Source organism: Talpa occidentalis, unplaced genomic scaffold (genome assembly GCF_014898055.3).
Source record: "Talpa occidentalis isolate TD23 unplaced genomic scaffold, MPIMG_talOcc4v2.1 talOcc4.5, whole genome shotgun sequence".
In the NCBI taxonomy this organism is placed as follows: domain Eukaryota; kingdom Metazoa; phylum Chordata; class Mammalia; order Eulipotyphla; family Talpidae; genus Talpa; species Talpa occidentalis.
This window is the reverse complement of record NW_023604861.1, coordinates 69,615,196-69,638,929: the sequence shown is the minus strand read 5'-3', so window position 1 is coordinate 69,638,929 and position 23,734 is coordinate 69,615,196. Positions and strand designations below refer to the sequence as shown.

At 37.8% G+C, this 23,734-nt stretch overlaps 1 long non-coding RNA gene across 1 annotated transcript in view; it reads left to right on the top strand.

Annotated features, from left to right (window-relative positions):
* Window positions 1-22,960, top strand: part of LOC129146934 (uncharacterized) — a 31,680-nt gene extending 8,720 nt beyond the window's left edge. The window contains exon 3 of the long non-coding RNA XR_008554319.1: window positions 22,749-22,960. This is a non-coding gene — a long non-coding RNA (uncharacterized LOC129146934). The remainder of the gene's footprint in view (window positions 1-22,748) is intronic.
* Window positions 22,961-23,734: the final 774 nt, after the last annotated feature.

The window sequence follows — 23,734 nt, the reverse complement described above, 5'->3', positions numbered from 1 at the left end:
TTTTCCCCTCCTTGTAGTGTGTCTCTGGTTTATAGTTGCCTGTTGATTTTTCACTTTATATAGTCTTTTTCCTGATCCCTTATTTAGGTTTTCTAAATTCCTGCTATGAGTGAGACCATCCTTTTTTTTCCTTTTTCTTTCTGCCTTATTTCACTGAGCATGATCCCTTCGAGCTCCATCCATGTTGCTGCAAATGGCATGCTTTTATCTTTTTGATTGCTGAGTAATTTTCCATTGTGTATATGTACCACATCTAGAAGCTTTTATTTTTATAAGATTTATTTTTATTTATTTATGCATACAAGATCTGGGGTGTAGGCCAGAGATGCAGGGGGTGAGAGGATATGCCAGAAACAGAGTGGGGAGCAGAATAGACAGAGCTACTGAAATACACTGGTGAGGGGAGCAGTGGACCAGAAAGGAGAGGTCTGCTGTGCCATGTGGATTAACTCCCTGGCCAGGGATTGAAATCATGCCACAGTGAATAGTGATAGCTTGATAGCACTGAGACTTTAACCCCTACACCACAGGGAGGCCCTGGAGAGAAGTTTTTTAGTTTGATGTAAGCCCAGCTGTTTATCTTCTCCTTTGTTTTCCTCACTTCTGGAGATGAATCTTCAAAGATGTTTCTGAGGGTTATGTCATAGAGTGTTTTGTCTACATTTTGTTCTATCTATTTTATGGTGTCAGGTCTTACATTCAAGTCTTTTATCCACTTTGAATTGATTTTTATGTATGGTGTGAGATAGTAGTCTAGTTTCATGCCTTTGCATGTTGCAGTCCAGTTTTCCCAACACTATTTATTAAAAAGAATTTCCTTGTCCCAGTGCATAGTCTTTGCTCCTTTGTTATAGATTAGTTAGCTGTATATGTGTGGTTTTTTTTCTGGGCATTCAGTTAGATTCCATTGGTCTGTGTTTCTGTTTTTGTTCCAATGCCATGCTGTTTTTATTACAATGGCTTTGTATTGTTGTTTGAAATCTGGCCGTGTAATACCTCCATTCTTCCCCTTTAAGTCAGGATAAGGTTTTGTTATTTAAGGTTTATTGTGATTCCATATGAATTTCAACAAAATTTGCTCCATTTCTTTGAAGAATGTCATTGAGATTTTAATTGGAATTGCATTGAATCTGTAAATTGATTTCAGTAAGATGCCCATTTTGAGCATGTTAATTCTCCCAATCCATGAACAGGGAATATCTTTCCATTTCTTTGGAAATGGAACAGTTTCTTGTAATTTTCCTTGGTTAGGTGCAGGGTAAATGGTTTTCAGGCTTTTCTGCCCTCCCACCATTAGGATTGCCTTGCCTAATGGAGCACCTGCACTTGTTACATTATTATATGTTGTGTTCTTTTCTTCTGTGGGCCATGACTGCAGTATTGAGATCTTCAGCAAGAGAAACAGGAACAAGAGAGAGGCAGGAGAGAGAAGGGGAGAAAGAGGCCAGAAAAGCCCAGAGTGAAGACTTACCTGGGGCTTGGGGGCCTGCCAGCCTCCTGCCCACCCCTGCACCCCTGCCTGCTGTGTACCAATTTGCTGCACTACATGTAGAAGCTCAATAAAAGCCTGAGAAAGCCACTGAGGGCTCCAGGACTCTCCTTTACCCTGTCTGCTCGGATCATAGAAACCACTCAGTGCCCATCCTGCTGCTACAATAGGTCTTTCACCTCCTTTGTTAGATTTATTCCCAGGTATTTAATTTTTTTTTTTTTGGTACAGTGGTAAATGGGATTGTTTTCTTAACTTTTTCCTCTTCAGTCTGATCATTTGCATATAGGGGGGCTACTGATTTTTCTGTACTGATTGTAACCTGCTACTTTACTAACTGGTTAATTAGTCTTTTGTGGATTTTTTAGGATTCCCTATGTATATTAACATATCATCTGCATATAATGGTATTTTCAAGTCTTCTTTCTCTATTTGGATTACTTTTATGTCTTTCTCTTGCCTAGATAGGACTTCCAGTACTCTAGATAGGACTTCCAGTACTTTGTTGAAAAGCGGTGATACAAGTGGACATCCTTGTCTTGTTCCAGATCTTAAAGGGAAGGCTTTCAGTTTTTCACCATTAAGTATGATGTTAGCTGTGGGTTTGTCATATATGGCTTTTATTATTAAAGATATGTCCCTTTGATCCTGAGTTCTTTGAGGTCCTTCATCACAAATGGATATTTAACTTTATTAAATGCTTTCTCAGCATCTATTGATGAACATATGGTGTTTCTTTTTCTTTTTCTTTTTTTTTTTTGATGTGGTGAATTACATTAAGTGATTGTTTGGATGTTGAACCATCCTTTTGTCCTTGTGATAAATCCCACTTGGTCATGGTATAATAATCCTTTTGATGCATTGTTGGATTTACTAGGATTTTGTTGAGGATTTTTTTTTGCATCTATGTTCATTAGGGAGATTAGTGGTGTTTTTGTTATGTTTTCTTTGTTTAGGCTTGGTATTAGTGTAATGTTGGCTTCATAAAAATATTTGGTAGTGTTCCTCCTTTCTTGATTTTTTGAAAGAAATTTTTTTTTTTTTTTTTGGTAGAATAGGCATTGGTTCATCTTTGAAAGTTTGGTAGAACTCATTTGTGAAATTGTCTGGTCCTGGGCTTTTGTTTTTGGGGAGGGTTTTGATTACTGTTTCAATTTTGTTACTTGTAATTGGTTTTCTATTTCTTTTTTTATCCAGCTTTGGATGATTGTAAAGTTCTATAAATTTGTCCATCTATTCTAGATTGTTGAACTTGTTTGCATATAGATGTCATAGTAATCTTTAATTATTCTCTGGATTTCTGCTGTATATGTTGTCATTTCTCCTCTTTTATTTATGATCCTATTTATTTGGGTTTTCTTCCATATTTTCTTTGTGACCCTAGCTAGAGATTTGTCTATTTTGTTTATTTTTTTCAAAGAACCAGCTTTTGGTTTCATTGCTCTTTTGGATTGTCTTTTTCACTTTTATTTCATTTATTTCTGTTGTTTCTTTTCTTCTAACAGCTTTTGGATATTTTTGTTGTGTTGTTTTTCAAGTTCCTCAAGATGAACAATTACGTTGTCCCTTTGGGTTATTTCTTGCTTCTTGATATGGGCCTGTATTACTATATAATTTCCTCTTAATACTGATATTTCTTTGTCCTTATTGTCATTTATCTTAAGGTATTTTTTAATTTCTATTTTGTTTTCCTTATTAAGCCAGCTGTCTTTCAGTAACATGTTGTTCAGTCTCCATGCAATGGGGGAACTGCTTGCTTTCTTTTCATAATTGATTTCTAGTTTGATGACTTTAAGGTCAGAGAAGATACTTGGTATGATTTCAGTCTTCGTGTACTTTTTGATGTGTGTCTTGTAACCCAGTATGTGGTCAATCCTGGAGAATGTGCACTTGAAAAAAATGTGTATTCAGTTTTGGGGCATGCAGTGTCCTATAGATATCTATTAGGCCCATGTGGTCTAGAGCTTTATTTAGGGCTCATGTGTCTTGCTTGTTTTCTGTCTCGTTGATCTATCTGTTGATGAGAGTGGGTGTGAAAGTCTCCTATCACATACATATTTTTTTTAATGTCTGTTTTCAGAGCTGATAATAATTGTTTAATGTATTTTGGTGCTCTCTCATTTGGTGAGTATATATTGATGAGTGCTATGTCTTCTTGGTGTATTGTCCTCTTGGTCATTATATAGTGTCCATCAGTGTCTCTTTTAAGCTTGAAATCTATTTATCTGATACAAATATGGCTCCCCTGCCTTCTTTTGGGAAGCATTTGCTTGTAGAATTGTTTTCCAGTGCTTTACTTTCAATCTGTGTTTACCTGTAGAGCTTAGTTGTGTCTCCTGGAGAGAGCAGAAGGCTGGATTCTATTTTCTAATCCAGTATGCTACTCTGAATCTTTTGATTGGTGAGTTTAGTCCATTTATGCTTAGGGTGATTATTGACACATCCATCTATGATTTTTGTTTTCATCATCATTTTGTGTTTCTATTCAATATCTTGTTCAGTTCTTCATGTTCATTCCTCTGTTGGTATAGATTTTAAGTCTTCTTGTAATTTTTCTTAGAGTGGGGGTTTAGTAGTAGCAAAATTTTGAAGATTTTGTTCATCTAAGAAGGTCCTTATTTTTCCCTTCTAGAGGAAGGAGAGCTTTGTAGGGTAAAATATTTCAGTTTGGGAGTTTTTATTTTTTTATTTTATTTATTTTTGTGTAGAAGAACTGGAGTGTGGGCCAGAGTTACAGTGGGTAAGAGAATCCTCAGAGAGAGGGTGGGGAGCAGAACAGGCAGATTCACTGATATACACTGCTATGGGGAGCAGCAGGTGAGACAGGAGAGGTCTGCCTCGCCATGTGGGTTAGCAGCCTGGCCAGGAATCGAACCCAGGATGTATAGGTGATAGTGCTGAGACTTAACCCCTAAGCCACCAGAGAGGCCCTCTCTGGGAGTTTTTTAAATATGTTACTCCATTCTCCTTTCACCCGTAGTATATCTTCCGAGAAGTCTATGTCAGTCTAATTCATTTTCCTTTATAGATTATCTGTTTCTTTATTTTTTCTTTGTCTTGGACTCTTGGAAACCTTCCTACAATGTGTCTTTGCTATAGTTTTCCTTTTCTTACGGTAGTCTGGCATCTTTCTAGCTTCTTATATGTCTATTTTCATTTCTTGCTCAAGTTCAGGTAGTTCTCTTCAGTTATTTCCTTGAATAGTTTTTCAGCTCTCCGTCTCTTCTCCTTCTGTGATCCCAATAACTCTTATATTTCCTTTCCTCATGGATTTAGACAGTTCTAGAAGTGTTTCTTCATTATTTTTTCTTTGAACCTCTCTTTCCTTTTCTTTCTTGATTCTTTTTGTATCTGTATCTTCAAGAGTACTGATTCATTCTTCCACATTATCGATTCTATTATCATGGCTTTTCCCAGAAGTTTTTAGCTCCTCCATTGGTCTTTTACCATCCTGCAGTTCCTTTGTTTTCCTACAAAAGGTTTCAATCTTGTTCTTCTTTTTGGTGATTATATTTCTCATAACATTCTTTTCCTTTCCTGTACATTTTCATATATTTCTGATTTGTTCTTCTGCCTGTCATTTGAGTTCTTTGACTCTCTTAATTATGGAAATTTTGAATTCTTCAGCTGACAAGGAGAATTCTTTTTCGATGTTGTTGGGTTCTAGAGCTCTATTTTTCTTCTGTAGTGTATTGTTTCCCTGAGGGCTTCCTAGGCCATTTATATTTTTCCTTTTCCCCATTGTTTGCTTTTGGTTTGCTCTGCTATAGTTGGTGTTTTTGTTGTGTGTGAATCCTTCTTCCCCACTGTTCTGGGTGTTTACTTGCTGTTGGGTACAAGTACTGGGGTCTTAAAGGATCTGAAGTGGTACTAAAGCTTCCCCCAATACTCTCCCATGTCTTGTTCTAGTAGCTGAGAAGGCAAAAGCTTCACTGAGTCCAGAGGCTGAGTTGTTGGACATCACCTCTCCCTGCAGCAATAGCTCAGGACCTTCCTCCAGTGGCTAATTGAACAGGTGTTGTTGAGGATCCATTATATAGAGCGAGGTGCTAAGAGGGTCAGGCTGGGGTCCAATCTGTTGGGAGGAACCAGCAAGCTCAGTGGAGTAGTGAGGCCCTGCAAGACAATGACTTAAGCCTCTGTCCCCTCTTGAGGCATTGGGAGCTAATGCTGAGGTCAGGAGTGCTCACCTAGGGGTAGCTTTTCTGGGGGGTATCTGAGGGTTTCAGATGCAAGGTAAAGCCCTGGGATCCCTAGGTAGGGGTCTGGTTTACTGGGAGGTATCAGCCAGCAGCCAGGTGGGATACCTTTTCAGGTGTGGCTGGGTGCCTATGGAGAATAGAATCTTTCTTTGGCTTTTAAACTCCCTGGAGCAGTGCTGGTACTGTATAGCCATCTTGAAAAAGAGTCTGGGTTTTGCTAAGAGCTTGTATCAGTCCTTTTTTATAGTTGCTTTTAAGAGAGAGGTTGACTCAGCCTTTCTGTTCTGCCATGTTGTGGATGGAGTCTCCACCTTTTTTTTTTTTTTTAAATGGGGCTTGGGGAGGGGTCTTTATGACACTAACCTAACTTTCAAAATCCAGGCAAATGCTTTGTAAAATGTCCTACATTCTAGATTGAGCGAATAGCTTCATCACAATTAGATTCAGATTAAACGTTTTTCATAACAATATTATTGAAGTGCTTGCTTCCTACTGCATCATATCAGAAGAAACATAATACCAGTTTGTCTCATTGTTGATGATGCTGTGATGGATGCTAGATAGTTTAATTTCTTTCAGACCTTAAGGAGCACAAAGAGAAATAAAAATTATCTAACTTTCTCTTTGTGGCTTTTACTAACAATGCAACAAATAGCAACAGCTTTGTGCTGAGCTCCAAGGCTGTCTGGGAACTGAAACCACAGGGAACTACCTAGAGGGGAGGTTCCTTTTAAAAAACTGAATGCTGGCCCTGAACTCTTACTGTAATTAAAGTATTTTCTAATTGAATTGGATTGATTTTATTTATTAAGTCCCATATTGATGGATATTTGGGTTATTTTTAGTCTGTGACTGTTACAAATAATGCTGCAAAGAACTCCTTGGTCTCTTTGATAAAAACATAGTAAATAAAAACAAAAATGGAGTCATACTGAGCTGGGATGAAAAATTAGAGTGCAGAGGGTGTTGAGAGCCTGGTCCCTGGCATGTTGAGGTACCCCTGCATTTTTGGGCATCTGAGACACATCCAATACTAAGAAGCTGAACCAAAACTATCCTGCCAAAGACCACTAAGGATTGAAAGTTGACTAATCAGCCCTCAACAAGCTTTCCCCCAATCAGAATTATAATGACTGAAAACCTCGTTTGTCAAGCTTTTCTGAGTGTGAACTAGACAACCTTTATGCTACACATAAGGGCTCCCAACTTCAGGCAACTTGGGCACACAACTAGAATATTTCTTAGGTCTATGTTCCTCAGTCCTGAGCCTTGAATGAAATGATTTCCTTTGCTGTAACTCAGCCAGGCTTTGGTTTCTCAGTCGACATGTGCACCTAAAATTGTCACTTAAAGTCAAGAAGAAAAATCGCTAGGTCAAGGGCGTTACGGCATTTTACAGTTTGTTAAATATTTCAGTGTTGACCTCCCCAAAAAGCTTATCCCATTTGTATCAAACATATTGCAATGTTTCCCCTTTGGAAAATAAAGTGTACCATTGAGTTCTCATTTCTTGTAGACAACTTCCTGGTTGTCAGCCAGCACCCTTACAAGTAACACTTGTCTACAGACTTGCCTACTTGTTTATACTGTTTCTGTTTTCTCTCCTGTTTCTCTCTTGAACCCATTCCAATCAGATTTTCATTTCCACCAGTCCATGTAAGCAAGTTTAGTCAAGGTTCCAATGATACCCACCTTAGCATATAGAAAGATCAGTTCTTAGTCCTCACCTTACATATGTTACCTTTTGTAACAGATGACCTGGTTAGTCATGTCCTCCTTAAATTACTTTAATCTATGCCCAAATGTTACTTTAGCAGAGGCCTTTCTGGAGCATTCTGGTTTAAAAATTCTCCTAACTCTTCCCTTTTACTTAGTACTGCCGCCCCCTTCCCACACTGCAGTACTGATTACCACCTGAGGTATTTTATAATTATTTCTTTATTGACTTTCTCCCTTATTGCAACACTTACTTGAACAAAGGAACCATAAAATGACATCTTTGAGACAATTAGGGACATTTGAACAAAGCATAATTGAATTATATTGAGGAATTGTTAATTTTGTCAGGAATTGTGTTAATATGGGGGGAAAGTCCTTATCAGTTGGAGATACATAAGGAAGTGTCTATGAGTGAATTGATATATTGTCCAAATTTTTCTTTAAAATACTCAAGAGTGAGTCCCATGTTTTTGGCTTTAGCAGCTAGGAGAGTGATATTTTGCTAATATATTTGAAGACTGCAAGAGGAGGCAGTTTTGCAGGGGATGAGACATGGAAAAAATAATGGACTTGACTTCAACCTGTTAAGTTTAAACTGGTATAAGCACCTACTTAGAGGTGTGGAGTAAGCATCTGGGTGTATCAGTCTGGAGTTCAAGGATGAAGATCAGGCTGGAGATAAACATCTGAGTCATCAAGGAACATACAGAAAATGAAAGTAAGATTTTGGAGGAAAAAAAAATAAAGAAGATATCTGAAAACTAAGCCCTTCATGCCCTCCAAAATTCAGAGGCTGGAAAGGAGAAGTCATCAGAGGAGACTATGAAGGAAGGGCCAAAGAGGTAGGAGAAAAGCAAGTATGGCAGCCCAGCCGGGGTTCAGAAATGGTGGTGTAATTCATCTGTTTAACAAGCTAACAAACATAATAATTTATTCCCTGACATCAAAATTGTAACAATTACAGAAAGTTGACTGGTATGAAATACCAGAACATTTATGGTAAAGTAATAGTCTCTTAGAATTTTTAAAATAAAATAGTCACTATTATTAAATTGTGGGTTAAATAATAGCTAAGTGTCACAATCTTAAAACTTAATTCCATTTTACATTATTGTAGTGTATACTATTGTGCTCCACCGAGACTCTTCCGAATCATACTCTAACCTCTAGCTGCTGAGACTGTCAATAGCTGCTGCCTCGCAGACATATCCTTTATTAGGATCACCTTTTGTCTGCAAGGAACCTCCTCTCCTAAAGTTATACCCCCTTCAGGAGGCAGCCCATGTGAAATGACTAGTTGAGGCAGGAATACAAAGCCTAGCTCTCTTGTCTCAATTTGGGGCAATTTTGGAAGGTCATACCTGTCCCAGAACTCCTCATTGGATGACTGAGCCCTCAAGTGAAACTTCCCTGCGGTCAGCTTCTCCATTGATCAATCCTCTCCTTCTTGTTCCCGCAGAAGTACCTCTCCAGTAAACTGTGTGTGTTTCTCCACCTTGGAGTTTGTACAAAGGGAACTCATCATGAAACAACATTCTACCAGAGATGGCACTATCCGCAAATGGATGGTGCCATTTACAATATAACTAGAATTAATGTGCTAAAAAAGTCACGTTTTTGTTCCATACATTTTTCTGTAATCTGGAGTTGGTTGATTGCTTCCCTGTGGGTATTCTTATTCTGAAACTTTCTGTAAACAGTTGGTAGTAATACTACAGACTTAATGAGATTCACCTCTATGCAATTATTTTTTTTAAATTTAAAAAAGATTTATTTATTTATGCATACAAGAGCTGGGCAGCAGGCCAGAGGTGCGGGGTGAGGGGGCCAGTAAGAGGATTCTCCAAGAGACAGAGTGGGAAGCAGAACAGGCAGACTGACTGAAATACACTGCTGAGGGGAGCAGTGGGTGAGACAGTAGAGGTCTGCTGCACCAACTGGGTGAGCTCCCTGGCCTGCGATTGAAATCATGCTGCAGTAGGTGTGGATAGTTTCACAGTGCTGAGACTTAACCCCTTGTGCCACCAAGGAGGACCACCTCCATGCATTTAAACCAGGTCTTCTTTTTTTGTTTGTTTTTAAAAGATTTATTTATTTATTTATACAAGAACCGGGGTCCAAGCCACATGCGCGGGAGGACAAGAAGATTCACCAGACAGAGTGGGGAACAGAACAGGCAGACTGATGAAATACACTGCTGACAGGGAGCAGCGGGCATGGCAGGAGAGGTCTGTCTCACCATGTGGGACCCTCACCAACCGGCCAGGATAGAACCGGAGCTGCAAAGGCTGTGGACAGCTTCACAGCGCTGCGCTCAACCGCTGTGCCACCAGGGGAGGCCCTAAACCAGGTATTCTGAAAACCTTTTTCACTTCTCTTTTACCACCCTGTGAAATTTAAATATTATTTATCTGATATTAAAGAGATAAAAATCAAAGCTCCCCAGGATCAGGAAAAGTCATTTATGATTGTGCAGCTCCTCTGGATTGCCCTATTCTCCCTAGCATGACCCCCTATGTACACATATAGACTCAGTATCTGCAACTAAAATGTCCACTGAATACACAGCATACTGAAAACAAATGACTGAAAAATGTTTACCTGGGTTTACAGTCTTAAATGCTAAATGCTTTCTTCCCAAAGAATGGTATGATTATCTATCCCCTCTTCTTCTAGGAAGGTAACCAAAGACACCATCACTGGATTATTTGCATGCAGTATTGCATGCTGTTACTAATTTTAAAAGCCATCCTGGCTTTCTTCTGTCAAATGGTTTGATTGTGGATCACATTCTTTCACTGACAGCTGGTGTATTCTAAGTCAATTAATCAACATGCATTTATCAAGCACCTGCTGTGTGATCAACGTCACTCGTCACTCTCGGAGAATTCATGCTGATTAAATTCTCTGTAAAACAATTAAGAAGCTGTGTCTTATTTCTACTCTGCCCCCACCCCACCCCCAATTCACACAAATGCATTCCAAAATCAAATAGATGCTCTTTTTATATCAATTTACTGTTTTGAATTATCTGCATTCTGTTCTATTCTGTTGAGAGTTGATAACACCCTGGACAATTATGATTTTTCTAAGGTAGTCAAAGCAGTTTTGCATAAATACATACCCTTCTGCAGCATTATGTTCTCTTATGTTTAAAATAATTGGGAAGATTTTTTGTCTTTTTTTTTTATTAATATCATAAAAAGTAACAAAAACTAGCTTGATTTGGCTCAAGGGGAAATAAAAATTTGTTGTAAATATATTAGGCTCTCTCATGGAATCAAAAGAAAAATTGAATCACCAACCAGGTCTGTGGAAGGGAGTGAGACAAGGAAACTCTGGGGACTCTAACAACAGCTGCTCACAAACCTTCACTTTGGAATTCTGCCACTAACTTGATGCAGAGCCAAATTTCTCAGGTCTCTGTGTATCTCTGTTCAAGATTCAAATTTCCTGGGTAGGAGAAACTGATTGGCTCCTCTGTGGTCAGAAGGTAATTCTTGCTCCAATCAAGTCTCCCCAAAGGCGAGATTGCATGCCTTATATCTGCACTGTCCACGACCGAAGCCACCAACCTCTTGTGCTGAATGCATTTGCAATATGTCTAGAAGCACTGAGGACTTGAATTGGTCTTGCTTTATTTAATATTCACTAAGTTTTAAAACTGAAGCAATGTAATACATTTCTCCATGACATGCAGCTATATTTTGGTAGTTCTACATTTCACTTTAATTGTGAAAACGTACCATCTGAATTGAGAGATGCTGCCAGTGTATAATATTACTCAGATTTTGAAAACAGTTCCAAAAAGCAGAATGTAAAATATCTCAACAGTAATTGCTTTTACATTGATTACATCTTGATATGATGATATTTTTGGGATCTGGGTGAAATATTTAAATTAGTTTGACCTGTTCTTTTTACTTTTAAAAAATATGGCTATTAGAAATTCAAAAGCTCATATGTGGTGCACATTATCTTTTGCTGGGCAGTGTTCCTTTCTAGCTACCAAGGAGTTGTTTCCTAGGACCAGGGTCACTTCCAAGACACTAGTTAAAAGTTCTGGATTTTATATAACAGATATCCTCAAAGTGGTCAACTACATTGTGCAAAATAATAAATACAGAAAGTTCTGGGGCAACCAGATATACTTAATCTATAATATACATTTCTTCAACATTATTTAACTACTTCACTGAAATATTCATTTTATCATTAAGGACTATTAAAAGCTATTATCTCAGGCTTTAATGATTGATGCTATCAATTTCCAACAAGTCGACATTTATTGACTAAGTCCCTGCCCTCATTTAATTTAAAAATCTGGTAGAAAGGAGAGAGACAATAAGCTGGTAAACAAAGAAATAATGCCCAGATACTAATAGATGTTCTAGGATGAAAAGGTAAGTAGATGGAGAATGACAACGGATGCTCTCTAGCCTTATGGTTAGGAAAGACCTCCCTGCTCATGTGACATTGAACAAGAGATTGGAATACAGGGGGAGGGATGAGTCCTGTGACTCTCAGGAAAAGCAGCCCAGCAGAAGCTGGAATTAGTTCAGCATGTTTTAGGAAATGCAAAGATGCTTCTGAGAGTTAAGCACAGAGAAAGAGGAGCAAGATAGAAAGTAAAATCAAGAACAGATAGTCTGGGAGTCAGATCATTCAGAGCCTTCACGACAAGTTAAACGTGAGTAGAAGCCCTTGAAGTGTTCAGAACAAAGAATGATACAACTGCTTTAATATTGTTCATTAGGACCACAAATCATACATACAAGATCTGAAATTTCATGACTCAGTTTTTTTTCTGTGGACATTTTCCTTATGGTTTTATAAAAAATGACCAACGTTTACTTTATTTCCTCGCTCCATATCTGTCTTATGAAAAAAATTGAATGATTTTTAAAATTAATAAAATTTCATGAAAAAATGAACACATTAGATTAAATCCAGTTATTTATCTCCTGAAATAATTTGAGTTTTGAGAAGTTTCTTTATCTTTTACCTGAATAGAATATTTGTACAAGTGTATTGTAGAACAAAATTTTTATCTCGGGGAAATAATTTTAGCCATGACAGAAGTCTTTGGCGTTTTTTTTTTGTTTGTTTTTTAATACAATTTATTTATATATTTTTTGCATCATTGTTAATTTTTGTACAATGTTTGCTTTCCCTTCTCAGGTGTAGTCCCCATAGAATTCCCACCACCGATTCACCCCTGCACTATCGCTATTAATCCCTTGTGCTCTTCTCTCCCCTGTTTTGATCCCTTTCCCTCCCCTCCAGAATGTCTCTGATTTATAGTTGCTGTTAATTCTGTGGGGTTTTTTGTTATTATTTTTCCCCCGATCCCTTATTTGGTCCCCCTATACTCCTCCTGTAAGTGAAACCATCTGATCTTTTTCTTTTTCCTTCCATGACAGAAGTCTTTGTAATAGGTAGAATCCTTTCAATATTTGTTGAATACAAAGCTTAAAAAAATATACACTCAACTGCCTAATACACAGGGAAACAAAATCTGAAGACAACCTGAAGAAAACATGATCCCAGAGACACATAAATTCCTAAAACTTGCAAAACATATACACAAATTATCCATAAACAAGAAGCTTATACATGATAATAGCTGCTGATTACACATAATTACCATTTCTAAGCACTTAATAAATGTTATTTACCTGTATCTGTTTGTTAGTTTGCTAGGGCTGCCATAGCAAATTACCATAGACTGGATGGTTTAAATAGAAACCAATTTTGCAGTTCTGGAAGCTGTAAGTCCAAGATCGAGGTGTCACCAAGTTTGGTTTCTTCTGAGGCCATTCTCTTTGGCTTACAGACAGACTGTCTTCTCGCTGTGCCCTCAGGTGGCCCTTCTTCCCTGGTGTTTCTATAGGTGTTCAAATTCCTTTTTCTTTTTTCTTTTTTTTTAAAAATAAATTTTATTTTTATATTCCCCATACAATTGCAACCCCCTTATTTTGACCCCAATCCCTCCCCTCCCCACCCCCTAGCCCCCATAGAGTGTCTCTGGTTCATAGTTGTTTGTTGATTTTGATTTTCACTTTCTTATAGTTATTCATTTTTCTGGTCCCTTATTTAAGTTTTCTAGATTCCTGCTATGAGTGAGACCATCTGGTATTTTTCTTTTTCTTTCTGGCTTATTTTGCTGAGCATGATCCCTTCCAGCGCCATCCATGTTGCTGCAAATTGCATGTATTTATCTTTTTTGAATTCTGAGTAATATTCCATGGTGTATATGTACCACATCTTCTTGATCCAGTCATCGAACAAGAACAGACACACAGACCAATGGAATCGAATAGAAAATCCAGAAATAAACCCACAGATTTATGGTCAACTAATCTTTGACAAAGGAGCAAAGAATATGCATTGGAGCAAAGAAAGTTTATTCAATAAATGGTGCTGGGAAAACTGGGTCGCTACATGCAAAAGAATGAAGCTTGACCACTACCTCACACCATACACAAAAATCAACTCAAAATGGATTAAAGAACTAGACATAAGACCTGAAACCATAAAATACATAGAAGGAAATACAGGCGAAACACTACGTGATATGCGCATCAAAGACATCTTTACAGAAACATCACCCAAAGCAGTGATAGTGAAGGCAAAGATCAACAGCTGGGACTACATCAAATTCCTTTTTCTTGAAAGGAAACCAGTCAGCTTGGATTCTGGTCCACCCTAATGGTGTCATTTTAACCCAGTTACCTCTTAAAAGACACTTTCTCTATTAAAAGACCCAATCACTCATGGGCCTCCGTGGTGGCGCAGTGGTTGAGCGCTGCCTTGTGAAGCTGCCCACAGCCTCTGCAGCACTGGTTTGATCACCGGCTGCTCCCCAGCCACCAGAGAAGGGTCCCACATGTCATGCAGACCTCTCCTGCCGCCCGCTGCTCCCCTCAGCAGTGTATTTCCTCAGTCTGCTTGCTCACATTAAGAACCAAGAAAATTCCAAATAAACAATGCAATGCTACAACTAAAACAACTTGGAAAAGAGTGACAAACAAGAGCCAAATTTAGTAGAAGGAAGGAAACAACAAAAAAAGAGTGGAAACAAAGGAAATCAAGACCAAAAGAACAATGCAAACAAAACAAAACAAAAAAAGTGTGAAACTAAATGTTCTTCAAGAAGACAAGATAGATAAACCTCCAGCTTGGTTAACCAAAAAGAGAGAGAGAAAAAAAATTAATGAACAGAATCATAAATGAAAGAGGAAAAATCACCACAGACTGAGCAGAAATACAAAGGATCATAACAGATTACTATGAACAACTATATGCCAAAAAATTTGACACCCTTGTAGAAGAAGACATATTTTTAGATCAATATAGACTACCAAGACTAACCCAGAAAGAAAAAAAAACAGATAAATTGAACAAGCCAATCACAAACATGGAAATTGAAACAGCAATAAAAAACATCATCTGGGTATCAAAAACCCAAGACCGGATGCCTTCACAAATAAATTGTATCAAACCTCTAAAGAAGAACTAAAGACCCTCTTGCTCATTTTTTTAAAAATGCAAGAACAAGGAATACTTTCTAACACACTTTAGGATGCCAACATAAAGAAAATAGATACAGACTGCACGAGTAGAGAAAATTACAGACCAATAATCTTGATGAACTTTGAAGCAAAACCTTTAACAAAATACCAGCAAATCAAATTCAACAGTATTTGAAGCTTGAGTTTAATGTGCACTCATGTACAATGTTAATTTCCTAGTTTTGACAAATATATTCTAGATAGGTAACTTTAACATTAGGGGATTTTGGATGAGGGGTATACAAGTAGTTTCTATACTCTGTGCAACTGTTCTGCAAACATTGAGTTACCCCAAAATAACAAGTTTATGTTTTTAAAACTCAATTTTTTAATGAAATATATTTTTATTTATGTCTTTTACATCCTTGTGTATTCCCCATAAAATTCCACCACCAATTCACACATGAACCTTCACCATAGTCCCTTGTGCTCTTCTCTCCCCTGTTTTGATCCCCTTTTCCTCCCCCTCCCTTGCAGAATGTCTCTTATTTGTGGTTGCCTGCTAAAAACTCAATTTTGAAAACAGAATGTTAAACATATTTTCTAGTCAATCTCTATGAAGAAAAGTTTCATGTCCACAATTTCAGGGCTCTCAATTGTACCTGGGACCCAGGGGATAAACAAGACAGAGAACCAAGATGCAAAACTAAAGCAGCTCTGTGTGAGGAAATTCAAAGCTGCCAAAATTTTCTTGACTGGAAGACTAAATACACTGGGCTGTAAATATGATTGTTCACTAAGTGTTAACAAAACTTAGAAATGAGATTTTAGAAACAGACACTGTTATAAAAACAAGACATCTATATTGATGACAATGATGGATATGGCACTAAATGACAAGCCTTCTGAAAATACTCTTAAAATTTAGACTCTATTGATCAAATATTTGGAAGCTGTTGGTTAACAAAAGCTAATGAAGCCCCATGTTGTGTTGCAAACACCACACTAATAAACGGGAGTCATGGAGCAGGCTACAATGCAGGATGCTGCTCAACAAGCAAGATCCTGGCCTTTTCACTGATAGAATAATCATACATCATCAGTTATGTGGGGTAGGAGAAAAAGATGGGTGAAACTAAAAATGTGCTTATGTCATCTAGGGCTTCAGGGGGAAGCCTGTCTCTTGACCAGATAATTGTTACCTGCTTGATAACCAAGTGATATAATTGAAACCATACACCAGGCCCCTGGCCATTGTTCCAATCCTATCAACAAGATGTTCTACTGATCAGCTTCTGGGCAGCCCCCTGGGTGTTCCCAGTCATACCTCATGCTGCATACCCTTTCCAGGGTGATCAAGCTTTCTGCTTTTGATTGATTTGAAAGGCATCTTGTAAGGTTGGGCTCCTATAACTGATTGACTGGGCTGTTCTGTGATTGTATAGGAATGCAGAACTGCAGATAACAAAAGTGATGGCTGAACAGTCCACTTACTATTAGCAGACCCACAAAGGAAGCCCTGAATATTTACAGGTTTGATGCTTCCATTTCCAATAGTGTGAAAATATGGTGACAATCTTGTTTTTTCCCTTCTTCTCTGGTTCTGACCCTTTCTTGGTGTTTGAGACCACTTTGTAATTTTTAAATATGGAGATATGGTCCTAACAGTCTTTTTTACTCACATTTTCAGTTTCACATTTGTAGGGTAAATGGTTTTTCTGGCTTTTCTGCCCTCCCACCATTAGGATTGCCCTGCCTGATAGAGCACCTGCAGTTGTTACATTGTTGCAAACTGTCTTGTTTAGTTCTGTGGGCCATGGGAGGAGTATTGAGATAGTCACCAAGAGAAGCAAGAGAGAAGCAAGAGAGAGGCAGGCGAGAGGCGAGAAAGAAGCCAGAGAAGTCCAGAGTGAAGACATGCCTCCTAGCCCCCAGGCTCCCCTACATGCTGTGTACCTGATTGCTGCGATGCATGTAAAGCTCAATGAAAGCCTGAGAAAGCCACCGAGGGCTCCAAGACTCTCCTTTACCTGTCTGCCGGATCATAGAAAACCTGCTCAGTGCCCATCCAGTCCCTACAATGTTTAATTGTTATAGCGAGTACTAAATTATTTTAAGAATAAAGGCTAAATGAGTCTTCTCAGCATAGATTCCCACTACATCCTTCTTTTTTTCTCCAGTAAATCCCACCCTTTGGAGGAGTGAACCAGACCAGCCAAATTTCTCTGGACTGACAAACTGGGATGATGCAAACTTGGAGAGGCCAGGAAGTGAAAACTTGAATCCAAGATCAATTGTCTGAAGGTAGAAAGGCAATAGCACAGTAAGAGGACCTTTTTACCTCTAGTCAATAACACAGAGCTGCTGAGGGTCAAAGAATAATTCTTGCTTGTTTGAAAAAACTGAACTCCACCTGCCAATCTAAAATTAATGCAAAGGGGGAGGTTGGAAATACATCATGGACTTGATAAAAATTCAGAGCCTGAAAAATTAGGGAACATAGTTTTCCTTATGCCTTTCTCTTAAACAACTGTGCAATTCCCAGACAAATATAATTAGAAATCACTCCCTTTTCAAAACATCACCCTCTGGGTTACAGCCTAAAGACAGGCCATTGTGGGAGACTGTAAATTGAGAGGCTATAGGATGGCAAAGCTCAGATCTGTTGCTGAAAGACAGAAATTGTGAGGGTGGAATAAGATTTCTTGTGTTGATACCTAGTGTATGGAATCCCCAGGTATAAAATCGGCAAAAAAACAGCTGAGATCTGGAGGGAATTGTACTGCTACAAAAACGCAATGTGAAAACAAACTTGTGATTGTTCAAAGCCCAAGGTAATACCCAGGTTCTATAATCAGGCCAACAAGAAGTGCTGCCTTACTGGAATATGATAGGGAATGAAATTTGCTTCTCACATGTGCACACCCAGAGGCAACAAGATTGACTCATGTTGACCCACAAAATGATTAGGCTGTACTACAAAACAGAAGGTGTGTATTCAAGAATAGAAATCATTATTCAGATGCATGATCAAGGGACAGTCTGAAGGGGTGCACCAACAGGGTCAGGGCAAAGGGGAATTTTAAAGGATCAGACAGGGAGATGATCTGATGTTATGTTAATTGTGGTGACACAAATGGTCCTAAGTCCATTTGTCTGCCCATGATTGGTGGGCCGAAGATCTTCAGATAAAACTTTGCAGTTTCATGGGTGGGTGTCACAACCAGCAGAGGAATTCTCCTTTCATAGCCACCCATGACTGAGTCAGGCTGCTTAATTTTTACATAGAAGTTTCAATATGGCAACTTTAGAAACAAGAGGGAATCTGTTTGACTCAAAGTAGGTTCCATACTCCCTTTAAAACTTACTTCACCTAAAGGAAACAATTTAGATATTATCTGTATTGCAGGGTCAGGAGGATACTCTGGTCAAGGACCCATTTTCACCTGATCACAAGGAAAGCATATGGCCCAACATTCCTAGACTTTAACACAATGTAGTCACTGATGAGATTTTTTTTAATTTAAATTTTATTTTTATATTCCCCATACAATTACAACCCCCTTATTTTTACCACAAGCCCTCCTTTCTCTACCCCCCAACCCCCATAGAGAGTATCTTTTTCATAGTTATTTGTTGATTTTGATATTTCCTTTCTTATAGTTATTCTTTTTCCTGGTGCCTTATTTAAGTTTTCTAGATTCCTGCTATGAGTGAGACCATCCGGTATTTTTCTTTTTCTTTCTGGCTTATTTCGCTGAGCATGATCCCTTCCAGCGCCATCCATGCTGCTGCAAATTGCATGTGTTTATCTTTTTTGAATGCTGAGTAATAGATGATCCAGTCATCTATTTTTGGGCATTTGGGTTGTTTCCAAATCTTAGCTATTGTAAACAGTGCTGCTATAAACATAGGGGTGCAGGTGCTCTTTGGAATTGATGTTTCTGTGTCCTTTGGGTAAATACCTAGGAGTGGAATTGCTAGATCATATAGAAGCTCTATATTTAGTAGGTCCAGAAATCTCCACACAGCTCTCCATAGTGGTTGGACCAGTTTGCACTCCCACCAACAGTGCAGGAGAGTTCCTTTTTCTCCACAACCTTGCCAACATTTGTTGTAGCTAGTTTTTTTTAATATGTGCCATTCTCACTGGTGTAAGATGGTATCTCATGGTAGTTTTGATTTGCATTTCCCTGATTACAAGTGATGTTGAACATTTTTTCATATGCCTGTTGGCCATTTGCATTTCCTCTTCAAACCAGTTTCTTTTTAGCTCTTCTGCCCATTTTTTGACTGGATTATTTTCTTTGTTTTTGTTGAGTCTCATCAGCTCTTTGTAGATTTTTGTGATCAGTCCTTTATCATTAGTGTTGGGTGCAAAAATGTTCTCCCAGTCGGTGGGGTTTCTCTTTGTTTTGGTTATTGTCTCTTTTGCTGTGCAGAAGCTCTTTAATTTGATGTAGTCCCAGCTGTTGATCTTTGCCTTCACTATCACTGCTTTGGGTGATGTGTCTGTAAAGATGTCTTTGATGTGCATATCATGGAGTGTTTGGCCTATATTTCCTTCTATGTATTTTATGGTTTCAGGTCTTATGTCTAGTTCTTTAATCCATTTTGAGTTGTTTTTTGTGCATGGTGTGAGGTTGTAGTCAAGCTTCATTCTTTTGCATGTAGCGACCCAGTTTTCCCAGCACCATTTATTGAACAAACTTTCTTTGCTCCAATGCATATTCTTTGCTCCTTTGTCAAAGATTAGTTGACCATAAATCTGTGGGTTTATTTCTGGATTTTCTATTCAATTCCATTGGTCTGTGTGTCTGTTCTTGTTCCAATACCATGCAGTTTTGATGATTATGGCTTTGTAGTAAAGTTTGAAGTCTGGGAGTGTGATGCCTCCATTTCCTTCTATTTTTTTCAGGAGAGCTTTGGCTATTCGGGGTTTTTTGTGGTTCCATATGAATTTCCTCAATAATTGTTCTATTTCTTTGATGAATGACATTGAAATTTTTATTGGAATAGCACTGAATCTGTATATTGCTTTTGGTAGGATGGCCATTTTAATAATGTTTATTCTTCCAATCCATGAGCAGGGGATGTCTTTCCATTTCTTTGTGTCTTCTTCTATTTCTTTTAACAGTGTTTTATAGTTTTCTTTGTATAGGTCCTTTACCTCTTTTGTTAGATTTATTCCCAAGTATTTGATTTTTTTGTTTCAATAGTAAAAGGGATGGTTTTTTTTGATTTCTTCTTCTTCAGTTTTATTGTTGGTGTATAGGAAGGCTACTGATTTTTGCGTGTTGATTTTGTATCCTGCCAATTTACTGAACTGATTGATGAGTTGAATTAGTTTTTCTGTGGAGTTTTTGGGGTTCTCTATGTATATTATCATATCATCTGCAAATAGTGATAGTGTGACTTCTTCTTTTCCTATTTGGATTCCTTGTATGTCTTTCTCTTGTCTTATTGCTCTGGCTAGGACTTCCAGTATTATGTTGAAAAGCAGTGGTGAGAGTGGACATCCTTGTCTTGTCCCAGATCTTAATGGGAATGCTTTCATCTTTTCACCATTGAGAATGATACTGGCTGTTGGCTTGTCATAGATGGCCTTTATGATGTTGAGGTATGTTCCTTCTATCCCAAGAATTTCAAGGGTTTTTATCATGAATGGGTGTTGTACTTTGTCGAAAGCTTTCTCGGCATCTATTGATATTATCATATGGTTTTTATATTTTTTTTTGTTGATGTGTGGATAACGTTGATTGATTTTTGGATGTTGAACCATCCTTGTGTCCCTGGAAAGAATCCTACTTGGTCGTGGTGAATTATCTTATGGATACATTGTTGGATTCTGATAGCTAAAATTTTACTGAGGATTTTTGCATCAGTGTTCATGAGGGAGATTGGCCTGTAGTTTTCTTTTTTTGTGTTGTCCTTGTTTGGTTTTGGTATAAGTGTAATGTTGGCTTCATAGAACGTGTTTGGTATTGTCCCTAACTTCTCAATTTTTTGGGAGAGATTGTGAAGGATAGGCACTAATTCGTTTCTGAACATTTGGTAGAATTCATTTATAAATCCATCAGGTCCTGGGCTTTTGTTTTTGGAGAGGTTTTTGATTACCATTTCAATTATGCTGCTTGTAATTGGTCTGTTTAGGTGTTCTATTTCTTCTTTATCTTCACTACATGAGATTTTAAGTTATCTTATTGGGAGATGAACTGCACGTGGTGGTGTTGCATTAATTTAGTGTGAGACATTTTTGGTATTGTGCTTTCAGAAAGACAAGCGTGTAAATGACAATAATGCAATGTGGCTGCATATTGTGCTGCCCAGTAGCTTTCTTAATTTGCCTGGCATCATGCAATTTCACTCTCCCGGTACAAGACACTCTTCTGGAACAGATGTGGGCACATGGGCACATGTCATTTGTTCACCCAATTTTGATACTCTATTCCCAGACACTGTCACTATTCTAGGGGTGGGCACATGGTCCAAGCAAGGTCTATTAAGTTTCTTCTCTGAGGTTGATATGTTGGCAAACTATTTCTTTGGCAGCCTGGAAAATGGAAGAAAATAAGGTCACTGCACAGGGGATACAGAACTCAGATATGGGAGAGAATGGAAGAGCAAGACCTGATGATATAATTTCCACTTGGGCCCAAAGCCAAATTGCTTTGGGAAATGTGTCTCCCTTCAACTCTCTTACCTTTCTGTCTTTTTTTGATTGTGTTTCTGTTAATTTCAATTGAAATAATCTTTATATATTTTTGTTTTTCTACATGTAAAAGTAATACATGCTCACTATAAAAGGAATTTGGAAAATATAGATAAGTGGGAAGAAAATCATATATTTTCATGCTTCAAGTTGGCAATTTAGTGTTTTTTAGTATTTCAAATACTAATTTTACAAGATTATCAGCATAACAAATATTGATGCTTTATATATTTACCATCATAACCTTTTCCCATATTCTTAAACCACCTTACAAATACAATTTTCTTAAATTTTCTCTTTAATTGGATAATTTTGCAGTATTATAACCCTAGCATTTTCATTATAGCCCTAGCATTTATTTTCAGAAACATTTATTGGGTCTAAGTATCCTAAATACTCATGATGAGCTTTAAATATGATTCCTTATTTAGATGAACACATGTATACACATCTGAGAAATTTATTCTTCATGGGAGATCAGGATTAAGTGAATCAAGCATATAACTAAGAAGAAAACAAATGAGATACCACCCAACCTTCAGTGAATACTTCTTTTCAAAGGCAGAAAGTATCCCCAATTAACCCATTTCAAAATTTAAGCGACATAAAATTACAAGAAGTAAAAGAAATAAAAACACTGCTATTCAACCACGGCACTAATCTCTTAGGAATATAATTTTAGCTATGAAAATTTTCCATCATGAAAGTAATACATTAAAAGTAAAAGATACCCTTGACAGCTATTTTTAAAATGATGATATCCATTCATCATCAAAGGTAAAAGTACAATGCAGGAAATGGTACAAATCAATATAATCCTTTGGGGGAAATTTGGCAACTATTTTATTTTTTGCATGAGTGAATGATTAATCAGTCATTTAAATTGCTTAATAATATTCCATTAAAGGCCAGCATTTTATTAACCAATACTCTATTTTTAGACATTTAAGTTTGCTTCCAAGGTTTACTGCTGAAATAATAGTAATATATGTATATGTGTATATATATGTGTGTGTGTGTGAGAGAGAGAGAGAGACAGAGGGAGGGGTCTCTTTCTCTCTCTACATATATACATATACTTATTCAGATGAGTTTTACTTTTTTTTTTTAAGATTATATTTATTCATGCATACAAGAACCGGGGTACAGGCCAGATGCGCAAGAGGGTGAGAGGATTCACCAGAGACAGAGTTAGGAGCAAAACAAGCAGATCTACTGAAATACACTGCTGAGGGGAGCATCCCCCAGACAGGAGAGGTCTGACGCACCATGTGGGATTCCATGCTGCAGAGGATGCAGACAGCATCACAGCGCTGTGCTCAACCACCTGCGCCATAAGGGTAAGCCCCAGATGAGTTTATCTTCCTTGGATTCATTCCCAGAAGTGAGATTACTGGATCAGGATTACAAAACAAACATTTTTTGCATCTTGGTGGAGATTGCCCAATTATCTTTTAAAGAGAACTCAGTGTATCATCACAATAGCAATAAATGAGAGTATGTGCTTCATCCCACCCTCTCCAATCTACTAATTTATTTTAATGTTTTATTCATCAAATGAGTGGAAATTTATATCTGGGTTTAATTTAAATGTTTTAATTACTAACAAGAACGAATACTTCCTGAGTATTTGTGTGAAATTGCATTAATCTTCACTAACATAATTTTTTAATCATTAAGAAGTCACCTTTTGTTCAGGTCTGCTTCTGCCCTGTTAGGGAGATAGAAAGTAGCCTCTCTGTCCCTTGCCTGAAAGTGGGGGTTGCTGATGTATCAGTGACCACAAACAGTTACATTGGTCCCAAATGCTTATGTCAAAAATCACATTGGGACCACTTCAGAAATATCATAAGCTGGGGGATTTCATAAAAATGCAGATTACTGGATTACATTCTTTAAAGTATCTACTCTGTGGGCCTGCAATAGGTCACATCTTTTAACAGCTTGACAAATCTGCAATACTGTCAGATTTGGACACCAGTGCTCTAAAGCAAAGTTTCCTAAAATTTGGTCACCTACTAGCATCACCTACTAGTAAAAGTACAAACTCTCCAGTCCTAACCCAGATCTACTGAATCAGAATCTCTAGTTAGGTCCC